General features: G+C 41.4%; 1 pseudogene; it reads right to left on the reverse strand.

Moving 5' to 3' along the window:
* Positions 1-825: 825 nt before the first annotated feature.
* Positions 826-6193, reverse strand: LOC122478947 (annotated as a pseudogene).
* Between the last annotated feature and the right edge of the window lie 6352 nt (positions 6194-12545).

The raw sequence follows: 12545 nt of genomic DNA on the forward strand, positions 1-12545 counted from the left end.
GACTTGTTCCTTACTTCAGTATTTCAAATATATTCCACATTCAATCAAGTCACTGAACTGATAGAAAGAGTTACAATGTAATAATTCAGAATGCCAGCTCTGGAGGAAGACCATCTGGTTTAAATATTTGCTCTCCCCTTACTAGTCTGTGATATCATTGGCATGTTACCAGCTTTCAATTGGGCCTCATATTCTTTATCTGTAATATAGAGACAACAGTGCATACCTCACAAACTGGTAAGTGCATCCTTGAGTGTCCCAAAGTAGTTATTAACATTGAGAAAATGTCTATACCACCGTGGCCCAACTTAATTACTTAGTTCACATAACATATCCCAAAGAGACAAGTTATAGAAGTCACTGAGTTTACAGTAAAGTGAAGAAAATCCCACAGCCACACCAGAGACACAAAAAGTTGGATTTATCATTTCTGACAGTTACATAGTGAATTTCTACCATTACAAATGTGGAATACAATTTTTCTTTTCAATTAAAAATATATACTCTGAAAAGTTATTACATAGATTCTAAACACTTATCATTTATAGAATGTCCTAAAAATCTTTGCCAAGCAAGATATAGATATAAAGATATATGAAGATATTTCCCTTTATAAATATCAATGTAAAATGAAAAAAATCAAGGCAATCATATTTCCTTTTGTTCATTTTTAAATGCCATTCTCTGTTGTTTTGTAAAGATTTCCATGCATTCATTCAAACATACTTTGAAGTTCATTTGCCCATTTAAGGCAGAATGCAGGAATTTTAGAGGATATGAACTAAACATTGTCTTGATGGGGCTGAAGCAAGAACTCTGTCAGGGTCATTCTGGCCTCCCAGTCTTGCCCTTCTGCAGATATGGAACCTCATCTTTGTTGGTCATCACAACTACTATGTCTAAATGTGTCCATTTAGGTGAGCCACAGATTCCTTCAGGAATGCTGCGGCTATACATACTTCTGCAGAACTGAAGAGAAAGACAAGAGTCATTATGTAACCCCATGTAAATGTGCACTGAACTTTTCATTAGGATCCTCCATTCTTACTAAGGAACCTCTATGACCAGAGAGCAAAAGTCAAGCTTAGGAGATATAGTCAGAAGTTAACCCAGAAATGACTGTTAGAAAATTCTTTCTCAAAAATAGCTTTAGGGACACCTGGGTGGCTTAGTCAGTTAAGAGTCCAACTTCAGCTCAGGTCATGATCTCACAGTTTGTGAGTTTGAGCCCTGTGTTGATCTCTATGCTAACAGCTCAGAGCCTGAAGCCTACTTTGGATTCTGTGCCTCCCTCTCTGTGCCCCTCCCCCACTTCCTTGTTCTTTCTCTCTCTCAAAATTAAACATTAAAAATAAAAAAAATAGCTTTAAGCAGTAAAGGAAAAATTCTAGTTTCCTTTTCCACATGTTAATGAATTTCCATCTTCTCCATCTTTTCCCCTTACCGTTTGCTGAAAATGAACTTTAGATTTGAAAACATGCAAAATTTTGAGAACCAGTTGAAAAATACCTTGATAATTAAAGACATTATAAATTAGTGCTTACAGGCACTGTATCAAAGGAAATTGGATCATTTGCAACTACATGGATGGAAGTAGAGCATATTATGCTGAGTGAAATTAGTCAAAGACAAATATCATATGACTGTACTCATATGAGGACTTTAAGATACCAAACAGATGAACAAAAGGTAAGGGGAACAAATATAATATAAAAACAGGAAGGGGGCAAAACATGAGACTCTTAAATATATGGGGTCCTTGGGTGGCTTGGTTGGTTGAGAACCTGACTTCAGCTCAGGTCATGATCTCACAGTTCGTGAGTTCAAGCCCCACATTTGGCTTCTGTGCTGACAGCTCAGAGCCTGGAGTCTGCTTTGGATTCTGTGACTCCCTTTCCTGCTCGCATTCTATCTCTCAAAAAATAAATAAACTTAAAAAAGACTCTTAAATATAGAGAACAAAAAGAGGGTTGCTGGAGGGGTTGTGGGAGGGGAGGGGATGGGCTAAATGGGTAAGGGGCATTAAGAAATCTACTCCTGAAATCATTGTTGCATTATATGCTAACTAACTTGGATGTAAATTAAAAAAATAATAAATTAATGAATTAAAAAAATGAAATTGGAAAGTTAAACCTAATTATGTGAACAGACATAAACTGGTCATTTGGGGAAATATTGATTGCAAAAATGTACTTTTATAACTCATGTTACAAACCTATGTTTTCTAATATTATGAAGATCAACAAGTTGGCAATCTACATCTCATCTGAATATGTTCAAAGAAAGGTATCCTCCAGACATAGTCCCCTGTTTCAATGCTGGCCTAGAGAAGGAATACGTATAATAGCTGAAAGGCAGGATTAAGCATGTCTGGTCCTCTATAAAATCACAGCACTGGCATATTAAATTTAGGAAGGAAAGAACTCTTCTGACTTTAAAACATGATATACAATAAGCTCCAGAATCACTTCACTTATTTAAAAGACTTACTTTAGAATTATGAAAGAAACTGAGAGTGTTATAAAATACTCTCACATATTTGTATAGAATTTCTTAAAATGATGACACTAATTTTAGCTGTGTCAGTTTATACTAATAAACTGGTGTCCTGTAGTGCATCCCAGCTTTGCAGATTGGATCAAAGTAAAGTAATCATGAAGCTTATGGCCATGGTGTACTGAGAAACACATGTCTGGAACTTCATCACTGAAGACCACAGCTTAAGACAAAGTGCTCTCCTTTCTCATCCACTCAATGGCTACAGAGCAACCAGGTGTTGGGGATATAAAGACATTGAATATCTGAGCTAACAAAGGGCCCATCAGCAGTGGGAGAGACAGATACACAAACAGATTGTTCTAACACACTGTGGTCAAAGACCCAAGAGTAAAAAGTTAGAAAGTATCATTAGAAGCTGTTATTTTGAGTGATGACTAAATAGTAGATGAAGCAGCCAAAGGTTGTAAGTGGATGCCAATGGGAAAATGTACTATTGACTCTTGTAGACTGCTGAATGGCATGTGAAAGTTTATGCACATATAAATTTGATTATTTTGAGAAGAGGAAACTTTAAAAATCAAAACAAATGACAGTGTTGTTGGTTGATAAAGAGGGACATCGGCTGTATGTCATGCCAGAGGAAACCTCTCTCACCCTAGGAGACAAGTGAGCTGAGGAGCACAGGGTTTAGATGGGTAGAGAAAGTTTAGCACCTTAAACCAATATCAAAAATGTGTTCAAGAACCTTCCATGTTTGTCCCCACTGTCATATAATAAGCTCCCATGTATTACTTGTTGAAAGGTTGAGGTGCCAAATGGAGCCATCTCGTCCCAAGCAGATACACAGGGTCTGGAGGTCTGGAAGGGACAAGAGTCCTGAGCATCACAGATTCCATATTATATATATTCATATATAGAGCGTTAATATTTTCAGAGCACTTACATGAGGAAGCATTGTTTCTCTTCAACCACATGAAAATACTACATATGCCATAATAAAGTTTTAGAAAACAATCACATCAGCAGTCACACATACATCATGATTTTACATTTCAATACCTAACAAAGAAATATATACATCTTCCAAGCACTATGTTTCCCCATAAACACTGTCTATTTCCAGTCTAGCACATGTTTTCTAACTTGCTTGTAGAAACTACAGCTCTTAATCTCTAACAGCAGATATTTTGGAAGTTCCATTCTTTCCAGATTCAAATTTAAATGAGGAACTTGCCATTTTCAAATAACAACCAATTTTTTTTAACGTTTATTTATTTTTGAGACAGAGAGAGACAGAGCATGAATGGGGGAGGGTCAGAGAGAGGGAGACACAGAATCTGAAACAGGCTCCAGGCTCTGAGCTGTCAGCACAGAGCCCGACGCGGGGCTCGAACACACAGACTGTGAGATCATGACCTGAGCCGAAGTCAGCTGCTTAACCTACTGAGCCACCCAGGCGCCCAACAACCAATTTTTTTAATGGGTATGGTGAAGCTTATCCAGCACAATGTGAAGAAATATTGCATGTAAGTAAAAATCATTAAAGCTATCAAAAGAAATCTTTACATTATAGTTGAGAACACTTAAAAATAAAGCTGCCATTGAAGTTTTATAAAGCAACTATTTATATTAAAATTATAGGTGTTCAACAAATCTGATGAAAAGACTGATTTGTGGGGTTCCTGGGTAGGTCGGTTGTTTAAGCGTCCAACTTCAGCTCAGGTCATAATCTCATGGTTTGTGAATTTGAGACCCATGTACAGCTCTGTGCTGACAGCTCAGAGCCTGGAGCCTGCTTCAGATTCTGTGTCTTCCTCTCTCTCTGCTCCTTCCCTGATCACACTGTATCTTTCTCGGTCTCTCAAAAATAAATAAACATTTAAAAATTAAAAAAAATAAAATAAACTGATTTGGTAAAGGTTCAAAGAATTTCACACCTCACTACTGTATGGCTCCAGCTGCAATGGGCCACAGTGATGACATACCGCATGTTCTGACATAGGCAGTAGGTCTCAATAGGCCATGCACTCCCCTTATGTCATATTACCTATTACAGACCAGTGAATTCTTAGAGATGAAAAATATAAAAATTTCAGGACACTGCGTTTTAATAACATACAGCATCAGAAATTGTTCAGAAGGTCTGAAAAGAGTCTTTTAATGCAAGCCTGAATCTTCAAGCACATAAATGTATTTCTTATGCTTGATTTCAACATCACTGGAAATAGATACCAATCACCAATCCCTGATATACATTCTTAATGAGACCCAGAAGAATCCTTGTTCAAGTTTTCCTACAAGGGCTGCTCCATTCACAGTGGACATTCTGTTTCTGTCTCCCTTTGTTAACACCTGCAGGTGTGAGTATAAGAATCTGTAGAATGTTTGACAGGGAAATATTACCCATGATGCTATCTGCATCATTCACTACCAGCAGCCCATTCACCTCAGCCCACCATATGCTGTCCAGGATATCTCCTGTATCTCCAGATTACTGCACCTCACAACACCCATGAAATGCTGTGAGAAGTGCTGATGGGTCTGGGCCACTGTGATATCTAGGTTAGGGTATGTTTTTTCAGCAGCAAGATTAATTACATAAGATTTAGAGTAAATATCTACAAATTTTCATGACTCATGCAACATAAGCAAGCCTGATACTTGTTTACACAGAGGTTCAAGGCTCCACTGAAAGGCTCCACTGAAAGGCTCCACTGAGTGTCTGGGTGGATAAAGGCGATGTTGTAGTGGGTCCCAAATGCAAGAGCATCTAGGTCCCGCTTCATGAAAGCAGACTTTGGAATATCAGACACACAAACCTGAGGAATTTGAGGATTACATTCCACTTATAGGATCAACAATTGGCAATGTGTGGATTTTCATTTTTGATCAAGTATACAACATGAAAGAGGCTTGCATCTGAAGCTGTATTCACTGAAGGTAAATGTTTCTTGCAAATAAACTCCCTCCAAGTTTCTGTCCTATGTTCCTCTAATTCATAAAATGTACCATGATGGATAGTATCTACTGGTGTATTTATGAATTCTAATTGTTAGCATTCCTACAAGATTTTGTTCTGAACTCTCCCACAGTGATGCTGCTGGAACACCATTGGCTTCTAAGATAAAGAAGGCCTTTCTAACTTATCATGCACTACCTGAGACAACAAGTTTTGAACTGGTTGGACTGATGTGGTAACACTTATGTGACCTCATGAATCTCCTGTAAACACACTTTCTGAGTCTTGTGCCTCTTCTTCCAACTGGAATTTTTCAGTGTGCCAGTTTCCTGGTCCATGGAGATATGGGGTTATGGAAGGGAGTGGAGGGTACCAGAGAGGGTTTGTGGGCACATGGGTGCGTGGGGGATACCAACCAGACCAGGGATGAGGTGGGACCAGTGGGACATGAGGGTGTGCAGGGAGAAATGGAGCTATGGTGGAGAGGGGATATGGGGGTGTGGGAGTATAGATAAGGGAACTGGGAGTGTGGGGAGGAGGAATGGGGAGGAGTGGGAATGGGGGAAGGGGAGACTCGAGAGTACAATGGGGGCATGCAGGTGGGCGGTGCAGAGATGCGAGGGTGCAGGAGGGAGGAGAAGGTGGGAGTGGGATTGTGAGAGACTTGGGGGTGCTGCACAAGGTAAGTGGGGTCAGCAGTGTCTGGGACAGTGCAGGAGTGCAGGTGGGATGCATGGGGTGCTGGTGCCCAGGTTATCAAGGCTGAGGGGAATGTGAACCACGTGCTTGTCAGCTCCTTGACACAGAAAGAAATCTAGTAGTTCGCCTCCATTTGGGGAAGTTCTAGAGGTGGATACTTTACCTTCTGGTTGCTTTTTTCAACTGCAGCTTCTTATCTGTGTCTCAAGGCAGACAAATCTGCTTACAGCTCTCCAGAACTATCCCTCCGCACTGAGGTTGGCATGCTGAGGGTGGGATCCCCTGTGTTATTGGGTCTCTGTCTCTCTTGCCTCTCTGTGTGCTGTATCTGCATCTTACCTTGTGCTGAATCTATTTGGAGGGCCCTCACCTCCTCTTCAGGAGAAACTCCTCCATAAATAGATGTAAATGTGGTGTGTCCATGGAGGAAATGAGTTTACCTCCTCACCTTAGATTAGGTGAGTTAGGTCCCCATCTTGGACCCCGACTCATCTTTATAAACTTGCTCGAGCTATTTCACTTGTTAGTATCATCTTCCTGTCTGTGAAATAGACCTTTTTTTTTTTGATGATCTAATAGGATTACATGTCTAAGGTTACTGGCACACAGTAGGTACTTATTAAATGTTTCTTCTTCCTCTTGTCCAACATTGTGCCTTCCAAAACAAACATGACCCTTGTTTTTGCAGATACAAATTGCTCCTCCCACCCTCAATGTGTGAAATTTCTGAGCAGAGTTTGAGAAAACCCACCCTCCTCCTAGGCTTGGCACCTCAGGTCACCACAGGTCACTTTGACAACTTTACCCATACGACTTTCTTGCTTTCTCTCCATCTAGTCAACTGAAATGTGAAAATGACTTGCTCCAGCCTCCTCTATCAACCCTCCTCCTTGGAAGGAAGCTAACTTCAGAATCCATCAAGGTTCATTCATAACTTAGCAGCCAAGATTAATACTGAGAGTTGGAAAGTCTTCCCAAGGTTTTTAGAAACCCACTGCTAATGGTTTGATTTTGGAGAAAATGTCAGTAGAGGGCCTATGTGGAAGTTTGAAGTTGAGAACTGTAGGCTTAACAAAGCTATAATATGGATTATGAGCATCACACCCTGAGGTGAGTTTCCATCAAATCTTGCAGCAGGAATCAGATGTGAAATGGACAAGGACAAAAGGGCATAATATTTGTTATGTGCCCACAGTGTAAGCTTCAGGGTAAAGATAAGGGAATTGATATAGGACTTTTCCGTTAACCTTCAAACAGTTCCACAAAGTGTCCATTTTCTTGTTTATTCCTATTTTATAGATGAGGAAAGTGACATTGGTTGGACTTCATTTAACATGTAGAGGCGATGTAGCATGATGCATAAAAGGAGGCTATAGAGCCTACTGGGCTTGGATTCGCATCATAGCTCCACTGTTTCCTAGCTGTGTGACATTGAGTGCATTATTGAACTTCTATGATTTTCAGTCATGTCATCTACAACATGGAGAGAGCAATGCCTACCTCATAAATTTGTTTGAAGATTAAAATGACATAATAAACATTAAATCCTTAGCAGTGTTTATAGCACATGGTAAACACTTAAGAAATCCTGGTTGTTCTTATTTTTACTATTATTGATGTTATTGCCACAAATCATGTGCTAAAAATATGCTTTGATTCAAACCCAAATCCTTCTGGATCCAAAATGAGAAGAAATAGAACCATAACTATGTCTAGAAGAAAGCTGGTCATATTATTTCCTTCAAGATTTTTTTTTTTTAAATTTTTTTTTTCAACATTTATTTATTTTTGGGACAGAGAGAGACAGAGCATGAACGGGGGAGGGGCAGAGAGAGAGGGAGACACAGAATCGGAAACAGGCTCCAGGCTCTGAGCCATCAGTCCAGAGCCTGACGCGGGGCTCGAATTCACGGACCGCGAGATCGTGACCTGGCTGAAGTCGGACGCTTAACCGACTGCGCCACCCAGGCGCCCCTCCTTCAAGATTTTTACAACAAATGCATTATGGAACTGGAAAGAAGAAAAACAAATACCATATTATTATTTAATTTGTGGAATTTAAGAAACAAAACAGAGGAATATATGAGAAGGGATGGAAGAGGAGAGAGGGAAACAAATCACTAGAGACTCTTCATGATAGAGAACAAACTGAGGATTGATGTGGGAGGTGGGTGGGAGTTGAGCTAGATGGGTGACGGGTACTAAGGAGGGCACTTGTTGTGATGAGGAATAGGTGTTGTAAGTGTTGAATCACTAAATTCTATTCCTGAAACCAATATTGTACTGCATGTTGGCTAACTCTAATTTACATTAAAAAAGAAAAAAATATGCTTGACTTCTTTATTAATACCAGACTTGGTGCTGGTCACTGGAAAAACAGAATAAATAAGACAATTCCCTTTAGGGATTATAGGCTAGAAGAGTAAGGTGTCTTATTTGTCCCCATGTTTTCACCTTTCCTTCCTGGACACGGCCCTCCCAGTGGACCACATTTAATTTTCTTTTCAAATGGGCTTGGCTGTTTGACAGGCTTTGGTCAATGGGATGTGAATGGCATAGTTGGAAACCACGAATTTTACTGGCCCGATCTTAGGGCCAAGTTTTGTCACAAACTGTGAGGTCTCAGGTCAGAAATTGTCTATGCAGAAATACCTGTGTGCAGACATTCTGTTTCCAATTTCCTTTCTATCAGAATGGCACTCACCTCAGCAGCTGTCCTTGAGTTCTAGAGAAGTCAACATGTGTAATAAATTTGACTATGATGGGCAGGTTGTGCTGAGTGTTACCTCCCTGTAGTATCCTTTCTCAGAGCCATGGAGACCCTTGCTCACTCTCTGGAGAATGCAGTGAGTAGTGTGGTACAGCGGTGACTATGATCCTGAGCTGTGCATTACAAATACCAGAAACTCTTCATTTGCATTCCAACACATCTATTTATTTAAAACTGGTAGACACCCTGAATGTCATGCCACTCCCATTCCAGAAGCTAAATCACACACCACCACAGCTTTCCTTCTATGTCCTCCTGGGGTAAGCATGTGTCATGACCTCTGTCCTTTGAAAATGTGGCCTGGAAGTGAAAAATTCCAAGGAAGCACTGAATTTGGAAAAAGAATCTCTGAAGCTCAGGGACATAAGCCTGGCCCTGACATCCCCACCTCCAGTTTGGATGACCTCTCCTTAGACTGAAGGAGCTCAGCCTGTGACTCCTCTGCTCTCAGGTCCTGGGTCTCCTCCCTACCAGCCCCTGTCTCATGTTGGGCCATTTCCATGGAGCCCTGGCCCTCTGGCAAGGTCTTTCAATATTGTCCTTCAGGTACACAAAATTAAAAAGCAGATTTTACATACTTTGATGTTCTTTTACACACACTGTGAGGGAATTCTTTAGCTTAGACTTTTTTGGAGAGTTAATTACCACTGTGCCTGCCTGTGTTAAAAGCCATTTGTATAAATGTGAGCTTTGTACCCAATTCTCCCAAAGCTGTATCTATGGCTTTCATTCCCAAAGACAGCTTCCCAGATGCAGGTCTTTCTCTTGTCCTTAGTCATGGCAGAGAGAACTCCCCAGAAGATAAACTCTCTCCAAGTGATATGTTACCAGGCCATCAGATTGAAGTTGGCCTCAGGCCTGCAGGTCATAGACTCACCAACACCTGGGCACAGAGATCCAATGTGTGTACTGAAATTTGAATAGCTGAAAGCACCAGCTGAGTCTTGGCATCCAGCCATGAATCACTGACATGTGGGAGTAAACCCCCAACAGATGGAACAACCTCTACTTCCACAGGGGACCCTACACCTTGCCCTCTGCTGGAGGGAGGATTTGTGCCTGAGCAATAGCCTCAAATTCCTCATGTCTGGGTATACATGCCCCACCTTTCTGGGTTTGGGTTGTTCTTCCTGCTGTGTCCTGACCTTCCATGTGCCTTACAGAGTCACAGATCGTGTTAGGGTGGAAGGGGCCCTGGGTCCAGTTTGTCCATTTCTGACAATGGGGTCACCACTTGGGGGCCAAGAACGTGTTCATGTCCAGGGCTATTAGGAGGCAGTGGGAGGTTTCTGAGGCCCCTGTCCTCACTGCCTGCAACTTCTGGGCTCATGTTCATGGAAGGCAGCATGGGATGGGTGGGGACTGGTAGCAGACTCCTCCAGCCAGCTCCCCTGGAACAGCCAGTGATACTGAATTGCACAGGCAGAGAACAGCTCTGAGAACAGTGAAGGAAAGCCTAGGGCTGGACCCTCACTGTGCATGTGGGTGGGTCTTAGAGGGTGAGGGATGGGTAGGCAGCTGGCTTTACTGTGTGCAGTGTCTGCAGGGGCACAGAGGTGCAGGTGTCTCTCCATGTACACAGTTAAGTTTCCCTTTGCTGAGCATGGAGTGTGTTGTGAAAACCATACAATTAGAAAAGGGTTGTGGGCTTGTTTCATGAATCTCTGAAGGCAGGTTGGGGGCTGTCCCTTGCTGACTGTGTGGTAAGGAACCATTGGCATGGGAGGGGCAATGTAACCCTGTCTCTCTACACTGAGAGTCTTGAGTGCCTGGATTTTATAATGGCCTACTGCCCCTAACATCACTTACAGCACCATGTGGCTCTCAGCATGGGCTGGCTTACAGGACCAATCACCAGATGGCTGTCCCCTTCATTTTCTGAACAATCAGCAGGTGGCTCTCAGCTGTGGTCTCACTAAATTCTTCAATCATGAAGCAGATCGACCAGCCATTCATCAGACAGGTTGCTGGGCCAATCACCAGGAAACTCTCAGCGTTTTCTAACTCAAATGGCCAATCACAAAGCAGCTCTCACAATGGTGTCACTCCTGTGTCCAATCACCAGGCGGCTCTCACCCCACCCTCCTTCCCTCATTCCCCAGGGACCATCATGGATCCTGCAGTAGAGGAAACAGCATGAACGCACGTCCTCTCCCCATATCCCCTGTGGCACAGCCTTCCTGTCCCAGGTGAGAAACTGTAGGTGGGACAGTAACCTGAGGCTCACAGGTCCCGGGGGATGCAGTGTGATCAGGGTTGGACCTGTCCTGCATCGGTTGTGTTTCTTGTGTCATCAAGCCAGGCTCTTAATCCTGAGAAGAGGTCAGTGCAGGTGTCTCATTTCAGGTGGGTAGGATGCACCAAAGTTGGGGTGTGTTTGGATCCAGTTTTTAAAGGGAATTTCTGTGGAAACAAAAGGAAGAAAGGTTGAGATTGGAGCAGATCATAGACTGGAGAAGATTATAACCCCAGGTCTGAGTTCTGGAGGAATTGGAGAGAGGGGGAGGGAGAAAAAATAAATGTGTTCATTCTGCTGACTAAGGTATCATTTCCCAAATTGCTGTAAGTCATAGCTGGAAAGGAAAGGTGTTCTTATATCTGGCAACAAAATACTAAGGAAACAGCAACAAGTTTTCCAACAAGTCATAACAATTCTGATCATCTGATAACAATTCTGATCATCCATAGTTTATTCGCTCATGTAATTAATTTTTGCACTTTCAAATTTTTAAATTAGTCCTAGAAAGTTTTACCCAGGTCAGTTTTATGACCTTAACATTAACAGAAACCTGTTCTCTAGGATCTTTTTCATGAACTCCTTGAAGATGAAGCATTTTTGCAGTAACACTTTTGTGAAAAGATTTGGGTAAAAGAATAACTGACTGTAAATTGTAAAAGACTTAAGATTGGCATGGATAAAAGTTTTCTTGGATAAAAGTTTGCTTAAGATTGGCATGGATAAAAGTTTGGTCATTACAGACCAATTGAGGAAATTTGGTTATTTTAGTACAAATATTTTAACACAGTAACCAGAATTACAGGTGTTAACAATACATGAGGACATATCAGATCTCTGAGAATGTTGTACAGTTTCTGGGCTGCTGACATTAATACACGTATCCACATAAATAAAATCTCGGAAGGATTAGAGTCAAATGTTTTATGATACTTCCTGTATAATTTAACCATGCTTAAATAGCCTGATTAGTTGAACATTTCCCTTTTTATTTTTTATTTTTATTTTTTTATTATTTTTTTTTTAATTTCATTTTTTCCCTTCACTTTTATTTATTTTTTTTTAATTTTTTTTTCAACGTTTATTTATTTTTGGGACAGAGAGAGACAGAGCATGAACGGGGGAGGGGCAGAGAGAGAGGGAGACACAGAATAAGAAACAGGCTCCAGGCTCTGAGCCATCAGCCCAGAGCCTGATGCGGGGCTCGAACTCACAGACCGCGAGATTGTGACCTGGCTGAAGTCGGACGCTTAACAGACTGCGCCACCCAGGCGCCCCGAACATTTCCCTTTTTATAGGAGAAAGAATAAATTCATTTTGATCTTGACCCGCTTGACCACACATTAAAATTTCTTCTCAAAGATTCCTTTTCCACGACGCTT

The sequence above is a fragment of the Prionailurus bengalensis genome, chromosome A1, assembly GCF_016509475.1.
Source record: "Prionailurus bengalensis isolate Pbe53 chromosome A1, Fcat_Pben_1.1_paternal_pri, whole genome shotgun sequence".
In the NCBI taxonomy this organism is placed as follows: domain Eukaryota; kingdom Metazoa; phylum Chordata; class Mammalia; order Carnivora; family Felidae; genus Prionailurus; species Prionailurus bengalensis.